This window comes from Podarcis liolepis, assembly GCF_965112155.1.
Source record: "Podarcis liolepis genome assembly, chromosome: 4".
NCBI lineage: Eukaryota > Metazoa > Chordata > Lepidosauria > Squamata > Lacertidae > Podarcis > Podarcis liolepis.
Window position 1 is genome coordinate 64,689,723 of NC_139558.1, and position 17,316 is coordinate 64,707,038.

Sequence of the window (17,316 nt, forward strand, 5' to 3'; positions counted from 1 at the left end):
CAATTATATTTAATAATACTTAATTACGGAATCATAAATATTTGAGATTGGAAAGACCCAGTAGGTCATCTGGTCCCTTCTCCTATCAGTGCAGAATCCCCCCCCCCCCATTGTACATTTGCTAGTACATTGCCTGGCCACTAATGCAACTTACTGTCAGGAGAATTAGCTTTGAGTTCTGCTTCTGCCTAAATTTTCCATTTCTTAATTTCATCTTTTGAGCTGTACCTGTTCAGTCTGGGCGAAGCAATTCCCTGCTGTCCCAAGTGTTTAAACCAATCAAATATTTGTTGATGATTTGCGTGTCTCTCTTCAGATATCGCTTAGCCAAACTTTACATATTTATTTAGCTCTTTTAATCTTCCTTATAGGCAAATCCCTACTGCCCCGTAATTATTTTGTTGCTCTTCTTTGATCTTTCTCATGGTTTCTGTCTTTCCGAAAATGAGTTAGCCAGATTTGCATGCAGATGTTGGATTGTTTGGTGTTTGTTTTTTGCTCTTTCTTCAATGGTGTAACTGGAGCCAGTGAAAAAAGCTGGATAGATCCATGTCCTCATTGAAATTGCCCCTTGTGTTTGCAGTGCAAGCAATTTTTTTACTGCAGTACATGCTCTGTTATTCTGAAAACAGGTCAAGCCATTTAAAAATGGCTTTTTAAAATTCTACCCTAGAACCTCCTTTTATACTGCTGTCAGAATCAGTCTCGCTCTTCAGCCTCGCTCTTCAGCCTCATTCAGAACACCCATCACCTACCATGTAGATATGATATGGTTTGCAACTAGCTCTTGCATTTCTTATGTATGTGTATCTCACCTCTCCTCCATTCAAGGCAGTGTACAGAGCAGGAGTGGGCAACCGGCAGCCCTATCACATGCAGCCCATGACCCAGATTCAATAGCCATCTACACAGACTTTGTTAAGAGTTGGCAGCCTTCCCCTTTTCCAGGAATCCATGGGAGGGGAAGGAAAGAGAGGAAAGGGGGGAGGGGAAGAAAGAAAAGCATGTGGCAGAGAGATAGAGGGGACCCATCCACTTATGTCTCTGCTCCCACTCAACACTGGCAGCAGGCTTGCCCATTGTTGGTGTGCATCTCCTGAGCGCATGTAGCCCTTGACAAAAAGAAGGTTGCCGTAAACCTGGTACAGAAAATTCCCAGGTAGTCCACAAGCCAGATGCAAACTTGGCTAGCTTCTGCAAGGATCCTGCCTTATGTACTATGTCCTGTTTCTTATGAATGGGCCTGGCCAGCTGTCCCCAGGTGACTATTCTGACCAAATCACCATTCATTTTAGCTTACATTCGGTTGGAATCAAGTGCTTAAGAACACTCACGTTGGGTTGGAAACAAGTGCTTAAAACTTCTGCAAGATTGGAGGGCTTTTTAAAAAAATGAAATCAGATTCCAACTCCTAGTCGCCAGGAATACACTTATGTTAAGGGGTAGCTTGCTACTCTTCTGTTTCTTCACTGGTGCTTGAATTACTGGGGAGGGGGGACAGAGGGGGTTAGTCCCCTTACTTTTTGTAGTAGCTCCTGTTTTCAGAAGGCTACAGGGAGCATATGTGGCTAAATTTGGGGAGAGCTTGTGAATTTCATTAAGGACCACCCTACTTATTTCACCATAATTCATGTCAAGCACTGCCCAGAACATGGTCATTTTAGCCAAACTGAACATTTGTAAATGTTAATTGTTCTAATTTATTGCTATTATGAAATGCCAGTTTTTTCCCCTGCAGTATCTTTTTAATGAAGCTGGAGGTTGTTTGTAAACACAATCCATTTAAGTCACATTTTTGAATCCTTGTTCTCTCTTTATAATGTCCAGCATATAGTATACCCATTTGCTCAAAAGGTCCGTGTGCAGGATGGTGGAGTATTCTAGAGATCCCAAAAAACGATTTGCATAAACATACAGCTATAAATGTATCAGCAATGGCATCCTATTTATATCCAAAAAGTAAATGGTCAGAGAGAATTTTAGAGCTATCATTGAGCTAAACAAGGACCTGGCATCTTGTAGTCAGTATTTTGGTGGAAATAACTAATTATTGGACCACTATCTTCTTACCATAGCATTATTTAAAATCAGGCATTATTTGTTAGATATCTTTAATTGGTTTCCCCATCTGGTTAACTGATATTCTATTAAAAGTCCTGGTTTTACCTCTTTTCTCGGTATGGCTTGGGAGTTTAATAATGAACAACATCTATTTTTAGAATGATTTATTTATTCTGAGTCCACAAGCTGAAAAATAAGCAGAAATATGTTGTATTGTGTTAGATAATCGATCACTTAGATTACTGCTTTCTGAAGAGGTTAAAAGCCAAATATTAGTTATAGCAATGCACTGGCAGAAAACAGACATCTCCAGAGACTGGAAAAACCTTTGTTCATTGGGAAATAATTAAATCTGTGAAAAGGAAAATGAGATAATGCAGCTGCAGGACTGATAAATTTGATACCTATAAGTACTTTACTTCAACAATGCTTTAAAGACGTTCCCGGAGTTTAACAATATTTTTCAAAACATTTTTTCTGAATAAGTACTAGGAATGTTAACACTGGGGGGGGGGGGTCTTCCCTTTTCTTTTCCATGCTGCTTATTGCAGCCTCTTGCACACTGCATTGAGGATGCTTCCCTCTATTGGGAGAACAGTATTAGTGCATTGTTTTTTAAAAACATCTTGACCCACATTTGGAAGGACTAATGATTAAAAATATATAGCATGCACAAGGGCTTGGGCTGATGACTAAGGCTGCAGTCCTAACCCCATTTACCTGGAAGTCAGCCCTACTGAATTCAATAAAATTTACTTTTGAGTAGGCATGCTTAGGATTGCACTGTAGATCAGTAACTGAGGTGGCCCTATACTCAAAAGAGCTGAATGCGCTGTTTTCTCTCTCTGCATTTTCCACAGAAAAAGTAATAAATCTTTCCTTTCTACTGTCCTAATATATCAGTATCACTCAGAATCTTCTTATCGTCTTTATGTTTTTCTCTTATAAAAGGTTGAAAGGAGATCTTCTTATAGTGAATACCACCGCATCATATTATAGTGCTGTTGTTGATAAATTGCTAAATATATCACAGAAGCACATGAATTAATCCAGTGCAAACCATGTTTCCCCTTTTCCTAACTGGGCTGGAGCAAACTTTGTTCTGGACTGGACAAGTCTCCCTCCATCATGTGATTGCAGCCAGCATATAATTGGCAGCCAGGAGCATGATTTGCAGACAGGACCGGATTTAGGTTTGATGAGGCCCTAAGCTACTGAAGGTAATGGGGCCCTTTATAAGTCCAGCTGTCCTCTGTCAACAACAAATTTTTGTGCTGAATATTTTAGGGAGCAGGCTAGCAGGCGGGGCCCATTACTTACATCATAGGAGCCTACACAACACAAAACACTGTTGCTGTATGTAGGTTTTATTTTATTTGTTTTTTATCTTATATTTGGAAATGTACATCCAGTTTTTCCCCTTTATTTTTTTGGGGGGGGCTCCAAGAGAGTGGGTCCCTAAGCTATAGCTTATTTAGCTTATACGTAAATTCAGCATTGTTTGCAGATGAGATGCGCTCACTATGATCCAGGTCATGGTAGTGATGAGCCTCAAGATGTTCTAGACATTAAGGCGAGGAGGAGGAACCATGTTAAATATATCTCGTTATTCAGCCCTTGAATAATGAGACACTTTATGAAGACATTACCTAAGTATCACATATAAAGGTATGTGCCAGGGACTTTAGTAGCCTCCAAATTTTGTTCAAGTCAGTTACTTGCCTATAGGTAGCTGTCCCTAAGTTCAAAGTACTGGCTGTCTAGTCTACTTAAAGATAAGATGTTCCTGTTTAAGTTCAGTACAGAAAAAGCTTCTGTGTAATTTTCTTTAACCGTACCCTGCCCTAGAATGAAGCACCATTATACTTTTCATTGGTGAAGAAAAGTTGCCAAAAATTGAAGCTCCTTCAGACTTCCTCAGCTGGTGGAGCTGCCATATTTTGAGGTGGGCTTCAGTGAAATGAATGGAGACCCAGTGTTATCCTGGTGATCAACAGAAATGTCTGTAATTTGGTTGCCATTATTCTGTTTGTATTGTTTGCATTCAGAAACCTCTCACTTGAATAAATTATTTTCAAGTTCAGAAGCTTTTGATACTTTTCAGAAATGCCTTGCTTTATGTAAAAGCATCTTGGGTGTATCCACCAGCCTCTTTAAGCATCATGCAATGCTCATTGTATCTTGTATGGTCCTGTAAATGCTACCCCTATTCAGTCATTCTTCACAGGATTACCATTGAGTGATGGGGAGAGAGAGGTGAGCCTGTTTGACCCTCAACACCCTTTAGATCCCTGTTCTTGCAAATCCCCAAACTTTTGTGGTGGAACATCTGTCTTTTCTGCACAGTTAGGCTCCTCACATGATTTAGAACCCAGGAATATAAGGCTGCTTAAGCCACTTTCTTTCAGACTTGTTTCTTTATCTACAAAATGAGAGAATAATATGGACCACACTTGGCACAGGCTTGTAAGGATTACAACCTGAGAATGTATGACATGCTTTAAACATCCGCAAGTGCTATATGGGCATTATTATAGAGCAGTAGTGGAATGCACCCTACTTAATACAGTCACTTAAATGTACCACTGTTTACTAGGACATCTCATTGTTGCTTTATGCTCAGTTTGTCATTCACTATAAATCCTGGGTTCTTACATGCTCTGCTTTGCTTATGTGAGGCAGCAAGTCAAATGGCCAGATTTATGGGAGCTGCTTAGGAACCAGGAGTAGAAGAGCTCCCACACCTAACCTGTAAAGAGGGGGATGCCTTTAATAGTTGATGGGAGACCCGTGCATGAGTCTAAAGGCATAAACTGATTTGGACTTGTTCTCTAGACGAAAGAATATTAAATAAAAAACAGTAGCTGTTTAGTGTCTCTCACCTCTTTGCACATTTCCTTCTTCTACTGCCCGTCCTTCATTTTCTCTCCATCGTTGACAACCACATTTCATCTACACTTTCAATGCCTCTTTATTAGTTTCTTTATTGTTCCTTTGAAACTTGATGTGGAAAGTTGGAGGGTGGAATGTTTTATTTGGGATTTTATAACGCATTTAAAATAAATCACCACCAAGCATCATCATCATCATCATCATCATCATCATCATCATATCCTTCCACGGTTGGCAGAGGGGCAAGCTGAGAAAAGAAATAATGAGGATAGCAAATTATGGCAAGGATACAAAGTCCAACCCTGTCACAAAGGGCTGTTCACCTCTCAACTTGTGGAGCCTACATATTTCAATTCCACCACAACATGAAGACTTGGCCACATGTACAACAAAAGCGTGAACTGAAGTCAGCCTGGGTAGCCTTATGGCACACTACCATGAGTGTTTGCAAAGCTACTTGTGCTGTGCCACTTCAATACCCTATTCGGGGTCAACCTCACTGCAGCCTCCTGTGTCAGTCCACACATATTTGCATTTCCCTTAACTGAACTGTCTTTGCTGATGATGGAAGTGGAGTGATGAAACATCAAGACTAAGGTGATGTGCACATTACTATTTACTCTGGTTCCAGTGCACTCCCACCACTGGTGTTTGAAGCCATGCCCAAATGGGGGGGGGGGGGCGCAACCCGCTGCTTGTCCCAGGAAGAAAGATTCCATTGGTCACATAGGGAAGAAACTAGACCGATGTTTTGCTCACTGGTAGCTCATTCAGGGCAGGCTGCAGTTGGGTGAGGGTGTGGCTGATAAACTGCTGTAGGCCTTGACTCTTCCTGATGGTTTATAAGCCACCTTAAGGGAAATCATGAAAAGGATAAAGTAACTGGTAAGGTGTGGTAGGCTGGGTAATCTGCTCCTTGACCCATAGTAAGCATGCAAAATTTAAAAAGTTATAAACCTTTCCTTTTCTTAAAAATAAAAATAAAAAAAGCAAACTTCTAAATTGTCCAGCACAAAAGTCTCTGGGCCTATTTGCCTGTAATTTGAAAGACTTTAGTTAACCACCTTGAAAGGTTTAGTTCACCTGTAAATTCCACCCACTTCTGTAATAAGGGGGGGGGGATATAGTAGCTTTTTATTTCTTAATAGTGACTGGGAAAGAAACTAATTTGGTTAGACAGCAGGGTGAATTAGCTACCCTGCAACATGCAGCAGACTTCCATACCCATAAACCATGTGTTTGAGCACAAGAAAAGGGGCACACCCACAACTTGTACTCATAGGAGCCAACTCCTAGGGGCTGAGATCCCTTCCACCCCCCCCCCAATAAAATATTTGAGGGAGCCGGGAAGGCAAAATTGCCATTCAAATGATGTGCGTGCCACGTTTTGGAGTTGATTATGTGGGGCAGGGCTTACCTGCCCCCACCCCATTTTGTATTCAAGTTGGCACCCTTGCCCATTCTGCATGTCTGGCTGGGTAAGTGTGTAAAGTTCTCTATTCTGGTGATCGGTGATTTCAAATCTATGCAATACTGTAATAAAAGTGAATGTTTACTATGGTTATTTTTTTCCATCTTACTTTTCTCATGCAAGATATTCCCGTCAGTTTAGAAACTTACAATTATCATGTAACATAATTATAAAACATTGGAAAGGGTCCTTATTCATTCTAAAATATTGATAGGCTGCTTTTCTTTAAAAGCAATATTGAAGTTGTTACTGTTGTTTGTTTTTATACACATTGTTTTTAATAAAAGCAGCAGGAACAATAAATAATTAAGATCTAATGAAATTGTACATCATAAGCAGAAAACAATAGCATTAAAATTTTAAAATGACAACAGTAAAATAATAAAATTATATACCAAAAGCTGTTGTACACTGGATGAGACTCCTTGGGTCTTGGGCAGTCTTGGGCAGTCTTTCTCATCATTATGATCTAATTATTTAACAAATTCAGAGATTGAACCTTGGATCTTCAGCTTGCAAAGTATACCGTATTTTGCACCCCATAGGACGCTCCGGCCCATAGGACGCACCTAGTTTTTTGGGGGGGAAATAAAGAAAAAAAATTATTTCCCCCCCAGGTGCGGGGCTGGAAGAACCAGGTCGGGGAACAGTGGGAAGGCACGCTCTGCCTCCCCGCTGTCCCCCGAGCTTGTGGGGCTGGCGATGGGGAGAAGTGCAGTGATCCCGGGACTGCAGGCAGCTCTGCGCTGCCATCCGAAGCAGGGCGGGACTTAGCGCCCCGCTCCCGGTGGCCGTGCAGAGCTGCGCTGATCCCGGGACTGCAGGCAGCTCTGCGCCGCCATCCGGAGCGGGGTGGGACTTCGCGCCCCGCTCCCGGTGGCCGCGCAGAGCTGCGCTGATCCCAGGACTGCAGGCAGCTCTGCGCGGCCATCGGAAGTGGGGCGGGGCTTCGCCCCCGGCTCCCGGTGGCCGCGCAGAGCTGCGCTGATCCCGGGACTGCAGGCAGATATGCGCCGCCATCTGGAGTGGGGCGGGGCTTCGCCCCCGGCTCCCGGTGGCCGCGCAGAGCTGTGCTGAGCTGGGGACTGCAAGCAGCTCTGCGCAACCCTCGGAGCCGGTCTCCCGAGGGTTGCGCAGAGCTTCCTGAAGCCTGGAGAGCGAGAAGGGTCAGTGCCCACCGACCCCTCTTGCTCTCCAGGCTTCAGCCAAAGCCTGCATTCGCCCCATAGGATGCACCCTGATTTCCCCTTCATTTTTGGAGGGAAAAAGTGCGTCCTATTGGGCGAAAAATACGGTATGTTTTTCCATTGAGCTATAGTTCTTCCCAGAAACTGCTTTAGGACATTAAAATCACTATAGCACAAACATATGGGAGACACGCTTAAGGATTATGAGTGAATTAATTCATGTATCACTTGTTTTAAATTTGTAGGATCTCCTTAACTTTACTAGTATGTATGATTATTTGAATTTTTAAAAAATAGTTAGATAGCAAGTAGACATTTAGATGAAGTTGGCATGCAATTATTTCAGCCGTTGGCTTAAAAACAGAGCTACAGTACATTGCATTAGGAGCACTGTACAATTCTCATAGTTATTACTTGGTAGGTTGCCTCTTGAGTGGCAAATTAGAACTCATTCAGCTAGAACTGTTGCAGTGATGCCTCTTCAGGGTTTGCAGGCCCAGATACTTGAAGTACATTACATACTTTCCCATATACTCATGCTTTCACATAGTTCAGTATTAGAACAGCATGAAATCATCTGTTATGTGTTCACCTCGGTTCCATCTAACCTTACACATTAATCTTCAGCTATGCTTAGGTTTAATCAGTACCGCTACAGTTTAGATTGCAGTCTTATGCTGCTGCCACAATATAGCAGAAAATGAACAGGTAGCACTTATACAGAGTCTGAGTCTGCACAAAACTGGTTTCGTTTCTGCTCAATACGCACTGCACCTGCAGCCAAAAATAAGGAGGCAGGACACAGATGCTTGGGAAAACCACACTTTGTTTAGCATAAATGTGCAATGAGAACTGGAACCTGTGTAAACATAGGTCAAGGCTTTCCACTTCCTTTTGGCTTGTAGAATCTGAGCAACCCAAATGTGCTCTGAGCATAAGCAGTAGATGTTTCAGCATGCCACCAGCCAGCCCCTACTTGTCTGAGAGAGACACACCTGATTCACTATCCCCATAGGTGCTAAGAATCTGAGTGTGATGCTTGTATGGACCTCAAAGGGATTCTTATCCCACCCCCAGAGTCCCACAGCTCTCAGGATCCCCCTTTCACCACTACAATACTTGATGGTTCTCATTTTGGTTTAATTCCCACACAGCCCTGGTTTGGTAAAGGGGGCTAGCCTCATTTTTAGTCTCTTTCACTTACCAATTGGATAAACAGTAGTAGATAGGTAGCCGTGTTGGTCTGCCATAGTCAAAATAAAAAAAAATTTCTTCCAGTAGCACCTTAAAGACCAACTAAGTTAGTTCTTGGTATGAGCTTTCGTGTGCATGCACACTTCTTCAGATAAAGAAGAAGTGTGCATGCACACGAAAGCTCATACCAAGAACTAACTTAGTTGGTCTTTAAGGTGCTACTGGAAGAAAAAAATTTTTTTATTTCAATCTGATAAAGAAAGCCTTCATGCCTTGCTGCGGGTCTCACAGAAAATAATAATATCATTACTCAAATCTGAAGGGTCTACATTCTCAGCCCTCTTTTTATTTGTTTTGAACACTGTGATCTTTTCACAGTCTCCTGATATGGAGAGTGCCTTGAGGAGTCATGAATTTGTGTTCAGGATCCCATCTTGTTTTTAGTAAAGATCTTGCAGTTAGGATGCTATAATCTCCCATAGTCACTCATCACGCCAACAGATTCATACTTGCCAGTGACAAATCACAAATTTGGTTCCATAGTATGCTTGCAACTAGGATGGTGAACCTTAGGTCCCTGGGCCAAATGCGGCATGCCAGGACTCTCAGCCCAGTACCCAGCATTCCTTACAGACTACACCCCAACCCCACCTTCCCCAGGCCATATCTTATACTCTCCTCATGTTATAAAGCAGGGGTGGGGAATTGAATCCAGCTGGTGGTGGGGGCAGTCCTTTTTCTCCCCCATCCGCAAGACAATTTAGACAGTTTTATGCACTTGTTAAGGGACGCGGGTGGCACTGTGGGTTAAACCACAGAGCCTAGGACTTGCTGATCAGAAGGTTGGCAGTTTGAATCCCCATGACGGGGTGAGCTCCTGTTGCTCGGTCCCTGCTCCTGCCAACCTAGCAGCTTGAAAGCACCTCGAAGTGCAAGTAGATAAATAGGTACCGCTCCGGCGGAAAGGTAAACAGCGTTTCCGTGTGCTGCTCTGGTTCACCAGAAGCAGCTTAGTCATGCTGGCCACATGACCTGGAAGCTGTACGCCGACTCCCTTGGTCAATAAAGCGAGATGAGCGCCGCAACCCCAGAGTCGGTCACAACTGGACCTAATGGTCAGGGGTCCCTTTACCTTTACCTTTTATGAACTTGTTAGACATTTAATTCATTCAAAACAAGTCATTTTAAATCTTTCTACACCAGGTTCAGCATGGACTATCCTATAACTTACCTCTCCCGCACTGCCATCTTTCAAAGCAGCCTATTGAACCATTTTCTAACTATAAGCTATAGAACCCACTGGGGCCATATAATAAGATTAATCAGTATGTTGTGGAATAAACTGAAATAAAAGTAGAAATCATGAAATAGAAAAAGGCTTCTGTGTCTTTGTAGAATATATGAGAAAGCATATCAGAAAGATGAACAATTCCACGTTTGGTTGTTTTATTTGGATTTTAGCTGAAGATCTAAGACTTGAATCATGCCGAGCTGATGCCTCTCTGTTTGCACAATGGTTATTCCCACAGATTTCAAATGGCTAAATTGTCAAAATAGTCCCGTGGATGTGTGAAATCTAATCATTTTTGTACCGATTACAGCGCTCTTCTATTTGAAATGGATTTTTGAATTCCAGGGGTTGGAATTGCGTCTTTGACCGTCGCTTGATTGTTTGTAGATATTGCAAATGCCTTTGGATCTAGGCAAAGCGGTAATGGCTTCAGGCAGGGTAATGGCCTTGCAGACGGTTTTTCCAGAGAACTATATGTACTGGCCAATAAGTTTTGGTGTAAAATATGCTCTGCTAAATAGTGTTATCAGGAGGTGACAGTAAAGCCTAACTCCTCCAATGAATAGGTGACAATTCTGGTACTTTTGTTTGCATTAGTAATTTAGTAGCAGAATGGGACCACCTGGGAGCCATGAGAAGTCTGCCTTTCACATTGCTTTCCCCCTGTAAATGGCTTTCTGAAACAATTTTTAAACCTTAATGGAGGGGAAACTATTGTAGATATGATTTCAGGGCTTAATCTGAGCCATGGTTTGACAAGGATCTGTTTGAATGCCAGTGCTCAGCCCTGGAATATATACCGCATTTTTCGTCCTATAGGACACACTTTTTCCCCTCCAAAAATGAAGGGAAAATGTGTGTGCATCCTATGGGGAGAATGCAGGCTTTGGCTGAAGGCTTCAGGAAGCTATCCGCAAGCCTTGGGAGCCTGTGGGAGTTCCCGCCGGGCTCCGAAGGCTTGCAGACAGCAGCCTGCAGCCCGAAACCCGGGGAGTGCAGCGTAGCGCGTCTGGGAAGCTCGGGCTTCCCCCGCCCCAGCCCCGTGCCTGGGGGGGATTTCTTTATTCGCCCCCCCAAAAAAAACCTAGGTGTGCCCTGTGGGCCGGTGCGCCCTATGGGGCGAAAAATAAGGTAATCAATGAATACCCTGGAATATCATGTGACTACTACTGAACATGTTCAGAGTTCATTCCTTTCACCAATGAGCCACCACAATCAAGCTGCCCTGATCTGGGCTAAGATAGGCGTTTCATATCAGAGTACATGTTTCTTAGTTTTAAGATGCAATACTTCTCTTTATAAAGGTTATAAGTTAGCTACTATATTATTTTAAAGAATAAAATTAAGCAATGCATCTCATTTGCACAAGAGCAGTGGTATTCACATCCTTCTGGACACAAAATGTGACACCCATATGTCTTACCTGCACTGATTTAACATGAATACCCTTACCCTAAGTTTCCAGAATCTACTGTTTCTACTGAGTGAAAATAAATTAGTTTTGAAAGCAAAGCATTGCAATGATGCTATGGTGTCATCATAGCATCATTCTTAGTTACGGTTTGACCTTCCCAGTTTAACATTTTCCTCAGTGACTAGCATTTTCCTCAGTGACTAGGCTGTATGTTGTGAGCACAAGCTGTTTTATTTCTTGCCCTCCTGTAATTTATGAATGAAACTGGCAAATGCTCTCTTGAGGTTTCAAGTATGCTGATACTGCTTTGGGACTCACGTTGCCTATTGATGTGCTGGCTTGCTTGCTACCTGCTCAAGCTGTACATTTGTGAACAGGTATTGATTATCATTGCACTGCAGTTTTGCGAAGGAAACTGGGCCTGTCTAGTACGCCCGAAACTTCCCACCACCGCTCAAGAGAAATTGGGAGTATGAAACAATCGACTAAGCATGTTTACTAAGAAGTATGACCTATTAAGGTCAATGGGCCTTCCTTCCCAATAAGTGGTTTTAGAACTGCAGCCTAAATGTCAATTCTGCAAAGTGCAATGGAAACTTTCATGAAGAAAAGTATGCACTTTATTTTCAACCTTTTCCTTTGGTATTTTATAGGGGCAGCCCAAATGCAAAAGGTGTTACAAATACAGAGGGAATTAAAAGGGCAATTACCCATTCTCAACTACCTTGCCAGTTGTAGTTGGATAGATGCTTAGCAATCCATCTTCCAAGCCTTCAATTATCACTGGGTCAAGTCAGATTCAGTATTTCCCTGTTTCCAGGTACATAGTCCCAGAACAATCCCAACTACTTAACTCTGGTATCACTTTGCTGCTCCTTACAGTCCTCTGATACAGATGGTGCCAATCCCCCCTGCCTGATTTTCTCATTGCAGGGAATGAAGTGAGCGCTGGGAAAAACATGGCTAAATTAGTAAGTTGCTTTGGGGATGTGCGACTATTGGCTTGAGAAAATAAATAATTCAAAGAGAAGGTATATTTTCAACCACTTCAATTTCAGGTAAGTAGCATCCATCTAGATATTATTATAGTTGCAACTAAAAAACCCGAGCATTTTCTATGGTTCATTAATTCTGTTTCACCCCCTGCATATTTGAGATACACTCTATTGCGCAGACTGTGATAATCACCAAGCAAATTCATTTCAACCAGCAGTTTTCGAGAAGACTGTGATCAGTAACTTGGATGTCATTCAGAAAACCTGCCTGAAGTGTAATTGTAAATTTCCCAGTTTGTATGTCTAAATTATCTGCCAATTAATTATCAAAATAATTGCTGGAGCATTAAGATTTTCGCTCTTGGCTTAACTGTATTAAATCTTCCTAAATAACTTCTGCACGTCCCCACTCTATCAGAAAGGTCATTATAGTCACTTCAGCTTGCAAAAAAACTATACTGTTTCTCTGCTTTCAGATGTCACAGTAAACCATGGTTTATCATGATCGGAAGAAGCCTAGGCAAGCCTTGGGCTCCTGGATTCCCTCCCCCCTCCTTCCGTGCAGTTTTGCTTCTCTTTTTCTTTTAATTAGCTGTGACTTCTTATAATTAGCTGTATTATCCAAACCTCCCTGATTGTGATTAATCTTTTTTATTGTGTATTTTTTAAAAAAAAACCTTCAAATTTCATGTGGGTTATGAAGATGACTTGTTTGAACTAACCATGATTTCGAGTTTGAATATAATGTTACTGTGGTTGAAACTGAAAAAGAAAGGTTCCTGCCTCCTTGCAGTCACAGTGGAGGAGGAGAGAGGAGAAGGGAGAACACAGTGCCAGAAGTCATTCAACCTCATCCTTTTCATGACATTCCCAGTTTAACATGACATCTGAATTAAGCCAATATGCCATATTGTCAATTGATTTATTCATAATCCAGTTAATCACCAAAAATCCTGGACGCACTAGTGTAACTTTAATGAAAGTACTTTACTAGGGTGGTGAAACCTCAGCTTATAAAGGAATATTCAAGACTGAGTTGGCTAATGTAAGGATTATGTGTTGTTCTCTTTCAATTGAAAATGTATTATTATAGCAATTAGAGACATAGTGGTGCTGTGGTTTAAACCACTGAGCCCTGCGACAGAGTGAGCTCCCGTTACTCTGTCCCAGCTTCTGCCAACCTAGCAGTTCAAAAGCATACCAGTGCAAGTAGATAAATCGGTACCGCTGTGGCAGGAAGGTAAATGGTATTTCTTTGCGCTCTGGTTTCCGTTACGGTGTTCCATCGTGCCAGAAGTAGTTTAGTCATGTTGGCCACATGACCCGGAAAGCTGTCGGTGGACAAACACCTGCTCCCTCGGCCTGAAAACGAAATGAGTGCCACACCCATAGTCGCCTTTGACTGGACTTAACCGTCTGGGGTCCTTTACCTCTTTTATTATAGCAATTGCATTCACTTTTTCAGTTGCTTACACTTTCTGAGTTTTCATAAGCATGAATTAATTTCTGAAATTTGTTGCCCTGAGATGTGATAACTATTACCTTAGATGGATTTAAAGGAGATTATAGACAAATTCATGGAGGACACAACTATCAGTAGCTGAGGAACTATGCTGAAGAGAGCCATTTCCTTTATACTCCACTTATGGACTTCCCAGAGGCAACTGGTTGGCTGCTTTGGGGAACATGATGCTGGAAAACTGGGTCATTGACATAGCAGGTCTGTTCTTATTTTGCAAAATAGGAATGTTGATGCATCCATACATAGCAAATGTGCAAATCAGCAAAACACCATACACAAATAATATGGAGTCAATCACAATATGATTACAACTAGTTTGTTCCCTTCCCATTTGCATGCTTACTAGCCATGGTGGTTGTGTTCTACCTCCACTGATACAGACAGTATGTGTCTTAATGCCAGTTACTGGAAATCTCATGTAGGGAGAGTATTGTTGCAGTCAGCTTCTTCTTGTGGGCTTCCCATATGTATCTGGTTGTCCGTTGTGAGAACAGAGTGCTAGACTAAATGGACCTTTGACCTAACCCAGCAGGTTATTCCAATGTCTTAGATGCCTCATTATGCAGTAGAAAGGAATATGTGAACAAATTAAAGGCACCAGAACAAACTGTGCATGCTCAAATAAATAAATTATAGAAATTATCCTAGTTCAACTGAAATTCAAAATGAATGGAACGAAGGGGAGAACAATGAGGAATACAATGCAGGAAATCCTCTCATGTTGACATTTTGTTAGAATTTAGATAATTGTTTGTTTGCCAGGCTGAAAGATACATTTGAGATGATAGCCTGAGGCATGGATTGGGGGGGGGGGTTGAATTTGGTGTGAAAACAGTTTTCCTGGCCTCTCCCCCCCCACACACACACTTTCACTTCCCACAGCAAAAATATGCAGATGCTGCAAGCCAAGATATATAAAGAAACCACCGCATTCTATTTATGATCTAAAAGATGGAAAGAAGGCAGATGTACTCAATGCTTCTTTTGCGTAATTCTCTCTGGCAGGGAAAATCTGGAGCTTCTTTGAAAACGAGTACGTAATTCTCTTTCTCAACTGCACGTCTAAGTTATAAAATGGAATGGTTTTTTGGTGTTTTTTAAAGCACTGTTAATGGTTAGGCTAAAATATTAAAAGCACAAGTAAAGTCCTGCTGGACCTGACCAAAGGCCCACCCTTTTCTCCCAGTGGCCAGCCAGGTGTCTATGGGAAGCCCACAAACAGGACCTATTATTTAGGTCTTCTGCATTTCTTTGAGTTTCAAGTTACAGAAGAAATTCCTCACTGTGTTATGAAGTCTCACTGGATGATCTACCCCGCATCAAAAATTCAGAAGGTGGGGTGTTTACTGAGAAACTGGAAAATATTTTATTCTTTTAAACTGTCAAGAGAATGGTCTTGTTTTGGGTTTCTTTCTGTTTGGAGGACAAAATTATTCCATATATCTGGGATCATTGGTAAAACAACAGATATAAAGCTGGTATTCATTAACATGTTTGAGAAACTAATATTGCACAGGATTCCATCAAGGGACAGACTACGGCTAAGAAGGGAATCTATTATTTGCAACTATCTAGACATCAATGAAAAAAGAGGTATTTTTAAGCAAACTTTCTGCAGTATTTATTCCTATGTCTAGTAGGAGCTGTCTATGCCAACAAAATCCATTAAGGTGAATCCATCAGGATATTCACAGAGGAAGCTTGGTTTATACTGACCTAAATTACAGGGCTTTTATATAATATATACCTCCATAAATTTTATGGAGTAGTGGTATTATCAGTATTTATTAGATTACTACTCTTATTCATGTTTCTTCTTTTGATGCTGCTCCTAGTAACTCAACTACTAGTAGTATTACTAGTACTTGTAGTAGTAGTATCAGCAGCAGCATTATCAGTATGTATTAGGGGCGGGGAACATAGAGTTTTAGATCCCCGCCCCCCAGCCATGCATGTATAGTTATTGTAAGTGAGGACATTTGAATGTTATTCTTGTCAAAGCAAGAAGAAAAGGCAGCATATTGCAAAAAGTATCATTGGATTTCATAAGACTGTGTTATGCTGTAATGGGATCACACACCTTACTCAGTGTAACTATTAATGCAGATTGAAGGGAAAGGTTGCTCACACATGCCATACTGTTCACTCACACATACTTTTTATTATCTCAATAGCATTTTTCCAATTGCGCATGAGGAACTGCATGCTTAGTACAGGCCCTTTTATGAGCTTGGAGAGCTATATTGTATAAGAATAATTTCCTCTAATATAAGCAGCTATTCTCTTATCACAACAGTGCATGACAATTTTTATTTAAAATGTATTGCTTCATATTTGCCATGTTATGATAGCGCAAACCTGTGTGACCTCTTCACTTCTCTCTCATTTTTCTCATATGATATAGCTTCTGGCTCTTGAAAGAACAGTTTTTTGATAAGAGCATATAAATTCGGGCTAAAAAAATTACGAATAATAAATGTGTGTCTCAGACTGGAATATTTATTGTATTTACAGTGCTCTTGACCTTTGAAAGTGCAAGATCTGTTTTTGAACATCCCACATGCCACCATCGGCCTAAGAACAAGCAAGGAAATATAGAAAAAAATTAAATCATCTCCTCCACCCTGAGATCTACAGAATGCTTTAACAATTCCAGAGACATGCCCTCTTTTTGGGTAAGAAAATGCTTCAAGTGATTCTATCAAATTAAGACTGCAATCCTAACCAGGAAGTCAGTCCAAATGAATTCAGAGGTGCTTACTCTCGTGTAAGTGGGCTTAGGATTGGAGCCTAACACAACATCCAAAAACTAACTGAACCAAGTTTTGGGGGTGGGGGTGTCCCTCCACCCAGCTCTCCCAGCCACTAAACTTGTAAGAGTATGGGGTGACTACTGCCCCGAGAAGCCCAGGTGGGAGAGAATTTTAATTGGACCCTGAGTCATATGCAGAGTACCTCCACTGATTTCAGTGGGTCTGCTCTGAGTATTGCAGTGAAATGTATCCCTTTGAATCATTTTAAACATGTTGGCACGGCAAATACAGCTGTGAAGCACAATAGTCCTTCCAGGCACCAGAATGCATTCCCTTCAGAATGAAGGTCAGAAAGCCTTTTCAAAAGAAAATATTTCTGTTACATTTTTCCCTACATTCGTAAGTCATGGAACACCTTCAAAACTTCTGCAGAGCAGTCTGGAGATTTCTATACGAAGATGAAGACTGTGAAAGACCAGGGAATTCTGTACAAATTTACCTGGTAGTAAGCTTTATTGAACCTAAGGAGATTACTG

The 17,316-nt window shown here is 41.5% G+C and overlaps 1 long non-coding RNA gene across 1 annotated transcript; it reads left to right on the plus strand.

Annotated features, from left to right (window-relative positions):
* Positions 1–5,771: 5,771 nt before the first annotated feature.
* LOC310704817 lies at positions 5,772–16,652 on the plus strand. Its single transcript, XR_014525042.1, has 4 exons — positions 5,772–5,879; positions 12,444–12,568; positions 15,544–15,620; positions 16,542–16,652. It is a non-coding gene; the product is annotated as an uncharacterized lncRNA (long non-coding RNA).
* Positions 16,653–17,316: the final 664 nt, after the last annotated feature.